Source organism: Chaetura pelagica, unplaced genomic scaffold (assembly GCF_000747805.2).
Source record: "Chaetura pelagica isolate M959 unplaced genomic scaffold, ChaPel_1.0 scaffold106, whole genome shotgun sequence".
In the NCBI taxonomy this organism is placed as follows: domain Eukaryota; kingdom Metazoa; phylum Chordata; class Aves; order Apodiformes; family Apodidae; genus Chaetura; species Chaetura pelagica.
This window is the reverse complement of record NW_009954222.1, coordinates 871,320-880,208: the sequence shown is the minus strand read 5'-3', so window position 1 is coordinate 880,208 and position 8,889 is coordinate 871,320.

The following is an 8,889-nucleotide window of genomic DNA, read 5'->3' as shown; positions in this document are numbered from 1 at the left end:
AACCCCCCCCCCCAGCGGTCCTGCTGACCCTGCCTGTATCACAAACCGTAAACACTACTGGTTAGAGAAAAGATCTTGAAAATGATATGTGGCCTCCAAAAAAGTATGTATCTCACTGAAATTGACTGTAGTAGAGAGATGTAATAGAGAAAATACAAATAAAGGAGAAACAGTGGCAATACTGCAGGGTAGGGGCCACGGCTGGGACTTCATCCTGGGCTGCATGCAGGCCTGGGAGGAGTGGCCTAAGACTGCAAACCAATGAATGCAGGCCCATAAAGACAATTGTTTGTGGGTCATTACAGCACCCATTGCCCGATGCTGCTGGTACAAAGGAGGGAGAAGAAAAAAAGACAAAAGAGAGAGGAGAGGGAAAACCAAATAAAATTAGCTGAGCTGAAAGCAGCTCTCGCTGAGACAACCACAGGCTGTGACTTTGCCAACAGATCCTCATCCAGTGAGGAAAACAATGTCAGACTCCTCGCCTTTCCAGCACTCCCGAGATCATCAGAAGAAAGCTCTTCAGGGGGATAGTGGTGAGTGGCCCTGTAACCTGTGCCTTGCCAGACTCCAGAAAGAGCCATCCCCTGTGTGCCCAGAAGCACCAGAAGGATAAAGAAGGCAGCTGCTGCAGCCCCTGCTGTCCCTGCTGCTGGTGCTAACTGCGCTGGATCTACCACCACTGTCACAACTCGCCTCACCCCCCGGCTCCAGGAGGATGAGAGCACACCATCACCATTCAGACCTTTCATCTAATGTGTTCTCCCCCTGGGTATGTGACCCCTTATTCACACACACCTCATCGACCTTAAATGGCTTTTTCTACCCCAAACTATAATAGGTTGTGTTTGGGTTTTTTTCTTTCTCTTTGCCAACCGGGTACATTTACCTATCCAGTTTTACACACACGCACATACACACACACACACTTTGAAAACTTTTACAGTAAAATAGTATTTTAAACACATAATCTGTGTGTGTGTGCTTCTGAGAGGAGCCTATCAATCAGCTACATAGCCGGTGGAAGCAAGCCAGTCCCAAGCCAGGGACGGACCCACCGAAATAATTAAGAAGACTATCCTGAATCTGTAATTTGGTGTCAGAAAATACTGACAAACAAACAGGGCGATTGTGCCCTGAGGTAAGTTGGCTTTGATCCAAAACCCAGTTTGGACTATGACATGATATGAATCTGAGTTTCCCAAGGATCCTGTTGACTTAACTCCTTGAAGAGCTGGAAGTTTGCTTTCCTAAAATGCAGGGTCCTGACTGTGCTCCTTGTCTGAATCATATCCCTTAGGACTGTGTACTCCAGCAGTGTGTGGTCACTGCAGCCCAGGCTGCTTCAAATCTTGATATCCCTGATGATCTTGCCTGCATTGGTGACCATCAGGTCCAGTATCACATGTCCTCATGTTTGGCCATGTTACTTCCTGGATTAAGAAGTTACCATCGAGCCACTTCAGGAGTCTCCTGGATTGCCTATAGCTCACTTTTCCAGCAGATGTTGGGGTGGTTGAAACCCCCCAGCAGGACCTGTGCCTGCGAGCACTATGCCTCCAGGAGCTGGGTTAAGAAGGCTTTGTCAGTAGGTTCCCCAGGTGGCTTCTAATAGACAACCACGAGATTCTTGTGCCTCTGTTTCTAATTCCTACCTGTAAGCTTTTGACTCACTCTTTTTTATTCTTTAGGAACATCATTTCGCACTGGATCCATTTCTTAACATAGAGGGAAACACTTCCACCCCTCCTTCCTTACTTGTCCCTTCTGAAAAGCTTTTAGCCATCGATAGCCTCACTCCAGTTGCAAGATTTATCCCACCAAGTGTCAGTGATGGCTACTAAGTTATAGCTTTCCAGCAGCACAGTAGCTTCCCACTCCTCCTGTTTGTTGCCCATGCTGTGTGCATTTACGTAGAGGCACTTCAGATAGGCTGTCAGTCATGTCACCTTTTTAGAGAAACACCTCCTGATTCCCTTGAAGTGTTTCAAAGGTGTTTCCCTGTTGACTTCTACTACATCAGGGTCCCTGACTCATCTGTGTAAGATGTTGACTGTGCTGCAGTGTCGTTAGCATGCATCACAGCAACAGATTTAAGGCCTTACTGGCATGGTGTACCTCTAACCCTGGTGTGTCATCCCATAACTTGTCACAGACAAGGCAGATATTATTATCCCACTCCCCCTTCACATTTAGTTCAAAACCCTGTTGATCAGCCCCACAATCTCTTGAGCAAAGACGCCCTTACCCCTTTGAGAAGGGTGCCTACCATTTGATGCCAGTAATCCTGGTGCCATGTAGGCCATCCCATTGTCAAAAAAACCAAAAACTGTGATAACTCCAGTCATGGAGCCGTGTATTAAACTGGATCTGTCTGTTCCTTCCAATGTCACTGCCAGCAACTGGAAGGAAAAAAGAATGTGTGCATCAGATTCCCTCACCAACTGTCCCAAGGCCCTGAAGACTCTCAATCGCTTTTAGGCTAGAAGTCACAGTTTCCTCTCTACCTGCATGTAAGATCAGTTGTGGGTAATAGTCTGAGAAACTAATCAAGCTAGAAAGCTTTCTATTGATTCCCTTAACCCAGGCTTCAGGAATATAGCAGACTTCCCTATGCTCAGAGTCTACCCAGCATATTGGACCCTCGATTTCCTTCAGAAAGGACTCTTCTGCAACTATAACCCTTCTTCTCTTCCTTGTGGATGTGGTCATGAAATAGACAGTTGGCTTTTCTGACTGTGGAGGTACCTCTGGTGTAGACTTCCCATTATTCACATCCTTATTTGACTGGCTTTCCTCAACCAGAGACTCATACCTGTTGTTCAGAGGCACCACTGAGGGTGGGGTGAGGTGGGCAAGGAGGGAGTTCTGCTGCCTTGACCATGAACTTGCCTCCATCCACTCTTTCAATTTAAGCTTCAGCCTGACAGGTCCAGGATACAGGGGCCCCTTGATCCTGGACAATTTCTGTAGGTTGTTTCCATTTCTTTTTCAAGGATGTCAGAGGTTGGCTCCACCAGTCTATTTCTTGTTCAGCCTCTCTGATGCTCCTTAAACTTTCAGCTTCCTCTTGCAGCTCTGCCATCAGTTTAGCAGGTCACCCACCCATTCACAGTGAACAGAGCAGTTGTCATAGCTGCCGCCTACTGAAAGGATCTGGCATTCCCTACAGCCTGTGATCTGGATGGCTGCATGTTTCCGTGGGAGTTCCATCTTCTTCCCACATCCCACGTCTGGTGAAAGTTGAGATCTTCATCTTCTAGCAGGTGGAGATCACAGATGAGCTCCTCTCAATAGGGTGATGACCACCAACAGGACTGACCTGTCCAGCTACATTGGAGCTGATCTCAGCAAGAGTTATAGTCGAGTTATTTTCTTGACCCAGAAAATGGGGACTGTGCCCTGCCCACATGCCTTACCAGCACATGCTACCTGGGCGAACTGCCATGTAAACTGCACTATGGTCTTCTGAGGCACCATGCTGTTTGTGTCCTCTGGTCACTTCAGTTCCCTGTGGGCTGCCCTTGTACATGAAGAGATTCTTCTGGCATCACCCTTGTCTTAGCCCACTGTGAGTCAGAGGTACAGCTCATCAGAAGATGCCTCTTCCCACTTGAGGGGAGGGGCTGGGAAACCTTCTCACTCCCTAAGCTTTTATTGCCCTGGTTTAGTCATGGTTTTACTGATTTATGAAGGGCCCCTCAGCACTATCCTCCATTCTGCAGCTCCTTGCCTCAGTGGCTTCACTTGAAATGGTGGTTATGCTAGGTTTTAAACTGCCACTGTCACCCTTGTCCATGTCCGTGGTGAGTTTGAGGTGCTGCTAATCAGGAAATGCCTCTTCCAGCTTTAGGGGTGTGGGTGGGGACTGGGGCACCCTCTCACTCCCTATGTTTTTACTGTTCTGGTTGAGTCACAGTTTTGCCACTTTACAAAGGATTCCCTGGTGTGATCCTCCACTCCAGAGCCCTTCACGTCCATTAATGATCCAGATGATGGGGAAGTGTGTATCACCAAGTTTTCAAAGCACACCAAACTAGGAGGAGTAACTGATATGCTCGAAGGTCATACTGTCATGCAGAGGGACCTCAACAGGCTGGAGAAAGGGGCTGACAGGAAACTTACGTGGTTCTACAAGGGGGAGTGTAAAGTCCTGCACATGATAAGGAACAAACCCAGACATCAATACATGCTGAGGACTGACCAACTGGAAAGCCATTTTGTAGGAAAGGACCTGGAAGACCTAGTGGAGAGTAAGTTGGACATGAGCCAGCAGTGTCCCGTAGTGACAAAAAGCACACTTGGAGTAATGTGTCCAGGTGTGGGCTCCTCAGTCTAAGAGAGACATGGACACACTGCAGGAAGTCCAACAATGGGTAAAAAAGATGACTAAGGGACTGGAAGTATATGAAGTGAGTGTGTGAACAGAATGGAGCCAGGCTCAATTTAGTGGTACCCAGTGACAGAAAAAGAAGCAATGTGCACAAATTGAAACATGGGAGATTCTGAGGGAACATTGGGAACATCAACTTAGCTTCCCTTTGTCTCTACATCTGAAATAAAGGAAAGAATGTGTTAAAAACCTTATATTGTGATGAGAGGATGTAGATATACATGTTAGTGTATTCAGGACTACTGGGAATTCATTGGGGCCCTCCTACCAGAGAAATTGGACTTTACTGAAGAGAATGGAATTTTAAACTAACAGACTTTCACTTTAAGCATTGAATCCCCCTTGGAGGGAGGAACAGAACAATGTGAATAGAAGTTTTATTAAAGAAGGGAGCAGGTTGAAGACTAAGAGTGTAGTTCCACATATATTTTCTTTGGAATTGAAGCTAATTTAAGAGGTCCTCACTCCCTACACAAATGCACAGACCTTGACCCCCCACTGCTTGTTCTTATTCACCTCCCTCTCTTTTGTGTTGCTGAAAACATTTGTGAGGCCATAATGTAGAACAGATCCCTGAAATGAACTGTATTAATAAAAGAGTCTCCAAGGTTTGTTATTCATGTCAATGATTCAGTTTACAGCACTGCATCGCAAATAGTTTCACTGCTGCATTGAAGAAGTGATGAATTATAGCATAAGGCCAGGAATGAGCAAGTGGTGTTAAGAAAAGTAGTGTTTTAAACCAGCTTTGCCACTGAAGAGTACATGGAACTGCACACTGGAAACCCATAGGGAAACAGGTGTCCTATACTGCCTTGCATAATAAATGCTTTCCTCCGTGCAGTCTGAGCATTCTGAGCTCAGGACTTTGGCTTAAGTTCTAATAAATGCTGATTTATTTTATTCTCACTGTTAGAGCATCCTAAACTGTTTAAGAGTGTTCAGTTCATGACTGGAGCAGTTTAGGTCTCTTTGGTGATACAGAACAAATGGATTTGCTGTGATTCATTCACTTCATAAAAAATGAACCAATGAGTCTTGCCCACATAAACGACTGCACTCAAGTCAGGGAAAGATTAAAGGAAGCTGCATAAGGGTCTGATCTTTGCATAAAATTAAAGAAAAAACCCTAACATTTTAATTATGTCCAAAGCAAAGAGAAAGTTAATGTTCCCAACCCCCAAAAGAACTGGAATTTGAGTATAAAACATAGGTCACCAGTTTCTACTTTCCTTCCTTTCCCTGTTTTATACTGCAGATATATTTGGCATCAATAGACCAGAGAGTCAAATAATAATAGTTCACAGAATCACATAGAACAGACATGGTTAGAAAAGACCTCTGAGATCACCAAGTCCAACCATAAAAAAAAACAAACACCAAAAACCACAAAAAACCCACCCCAATTTCCAAACCCAAACCCAACCAACCAAAACCCCACAAAAACAAAACCCCCACAAACACAAAACCCCCACAAACACCCAACCTACAATCTTGTCCACTGGAGTATGCCCTGAAGTTCCACATCTACACATTTCTTGAATACATCCAAGGATGGTGACTCAACCACCTCCCTGCGCAGGCTGTTCCAGTGCCTAATCACTCTTTCAGTAAATAAATTCTTCCTAATGTCCAGTCTAAACCTTCCCTGCCTCAATGTGCCATGATTAATGTTAGTAGTAGTCCTATAAAATGTGGTCACTTTGTTCTTTCTAGGATGCAGTTGTACTACTACTTCTATTTTATTTTAAATTATTTAAAAAACTGAAAAAAACCCAGATTTATTTAACATTGTAATTATATAGTTATATTAATAAAACATATAAAATCTCAAATCTGGACAAAAAAGTAAGGACTGATAAAATACTTCTACTAAGGAAAGTATATTTGCTGACAGCATCTTTGTACAGGCATGTTAGCATAAAAGATAAAATTGCTCTTCCACTCCCCACTGAGCTTACTTTCTCATGTCTCTCACAGGAAAGGGAGAAAACATAATACCAACTTAAGGTCATACAGCAAAGCCCAGAGATTCTGATTTCAGTTCACACAAGAGAGGACTGCAGTTTCTGTCTTCACAATTTAACAAATTGCATTTCCAAGATGATCATCAGTAACATCTTCTAATATGATTTCAATGTGAAGTTTTGTGATTTGCTTGAATATAACTTGCATTAATTCTTTCTGCATCACTTTGTGACTCAGTAGAACTATTATGAACAGATAAACTAAAAATAAGCCTGCAATTAACTTCTTCAAAAACATTTTACACAAAATGTTAGTTTAAATGCCATAATATATGAATTGAATCAGAAATGTAACAAAATTCTTATTTAATTCATGAATCAACATATACCAAGATATTTTCATATAAACTTAGAAAAATCTAAAAAAATGGCTGCCTTAACTCATAGACATGGAAATGCAACAAATATTTTGTTTATTGCCAATAAATAAATCACTCTAAAATAACAGGATGCAAAGATGGAGTATAGTCATGCAAACAGAAAAGCAGCATTGCTGTGACCTTGTCTTTTCCCATCATCTTAACTTCTTTGAACAAAATGTTAGAACAGCATGCAGTCCTACTAGACATTATCACCACTGATTTTCTTAGAAACATCCACACAATGGCAAAGAGAGCTTAACACACATGGTTTTTCAATACATATTAGCTTTCTTGTAAAATTAACTCTCTAGAGCTTCACAGTAAGTTTAAATTATAATAATTTTACTTCTGACTATTTACTGAAACACATTGTGTGTTGCTGTAAATGTTTTGTTCAGATTTGCAGAAAAGTGAATGAAGACATTCTGAAAACACAATCTGCTATTTTGATCTAACCCAAGTCTCACTGAATAAACTTTCATATTTTGCTCACTCTCTTGATAGAAAATAAAAAATAAAAAAGAGAGAAGAGGAGAATAGAACAGAGCAGAAGAGAGCAGAGGAGAACAGAGGAGAGCAGAGAAGACAAGAACAAGACCCTGCAATAACTTTAGTCAATTTATTTCTGGCTTACTAGTAATATTTTCAAATTGCATAATGCTAATAAAACACAGAATCAAGTTCCACTGACTTATTAGAAGACAATCATGATATATCACAGACTGTGAAAACCAAAGTTCACATTTCCCAGATTTGCTTATCTTGAGAATTATCATTAAGTGATGAATTATCTTATTTAAATCAGTGGGAGTCCAGTTTTCAATGTAGAGAAATCCTTCAGTGCAATAATCTTCCTGGAATCTCTTCTAGGTGCAAGGATAGAGGGAGAGAAAACAAGCATATCCAAATATGGCACCAGGTTTGCTCCAAGTTCTCCTAATGTGACAAATACATGCAATGAGTTTTCAGTCACTTTTGTTTTTCATCACTATCCTACCACAGGCATCTTATATTTTGAACAGATAGGTGTACACTTTTTCTATTACTAAAGCCAGGGATGTTTATGGGTTTCTTTTCTTTGGTAAAATGTATTCTTCTCTTTGCACTTGTCTTTGGTTATCACACAAAGTTGCCACCAAACCAGAAAAATGTTTTGGACATTTAACATCATTTTGCTGTGTGCTGTGTGAAATGTTTCTGGCAGATTATTTTTTGAAATTGAGAAGAGACCTGAATGCAGCCAAGAACGCCAAATAAAGATGCTGTCTTCCAGTGATGCTGGAGTAGTTGTTTTGGTAAATACTCTTGTAGATGCAAAAACCTTGAGAATTATCAACACCTGACACTGGAGAAAAAGGTAAAATGGGACAGAAAACACATTTCTTATAGCCATGAAGTTTCATACGAAAGAAAATGCAGAACTGGAATTCTTTTTTCCATTCAAATCTTATACATCTTTTTAAAGTTTAAGAATCACAAAAATAAGAAACAGTTCAAAATTGAAAAATCCTTAGAAAACATAGTCTTCTGGTTTTGTTTTGGGTTTGGTTTTGGTTTTATTAGGGTGGTTTATTTCCCAGCTTCTTAGATTTTTTTAAAGTCATTTATGACACCAGTAATTTTTGAGACAGTTGCATCTAGATGAGGGTGGAGTGCTCATTTAAATCTCTATTGGAAAGGAAAAAAATGTCTAGGCTACTGAACTGGAGTCCTTTGAGCATAATTAGAAAGGATTTCCTGTCATTTTGGAAAGCTCCTCCTTAAATGAATATGCCTTGGGGCAGTTATCTTTGAGTGCTCACGGACAAGAAGACAAAACTGATATATGTGCTCAAGCTATGAAGAAAATGGCCTAAATAGGTGATGTCAAAAAACATACCAATCTTTTCATTTTATAGAAAAGGTGTTTTAGATTTCTGGGTTTTGTTGGTTTGGTCTTTGGGGTTTTTTGGAGGGAGAGGGAAGTTTTGGGTTTTTTTTTTTATTGGCTAGCATGCAAAGTCTTGGGAAGAAAGCTTAATTATAAAGCTTTCTCACAAAGCAATTAGATGAAAATTGGCTTCCCTTGGAACTCAAATTCTATTGCTTTCCTCTTTTTAGGAAGACC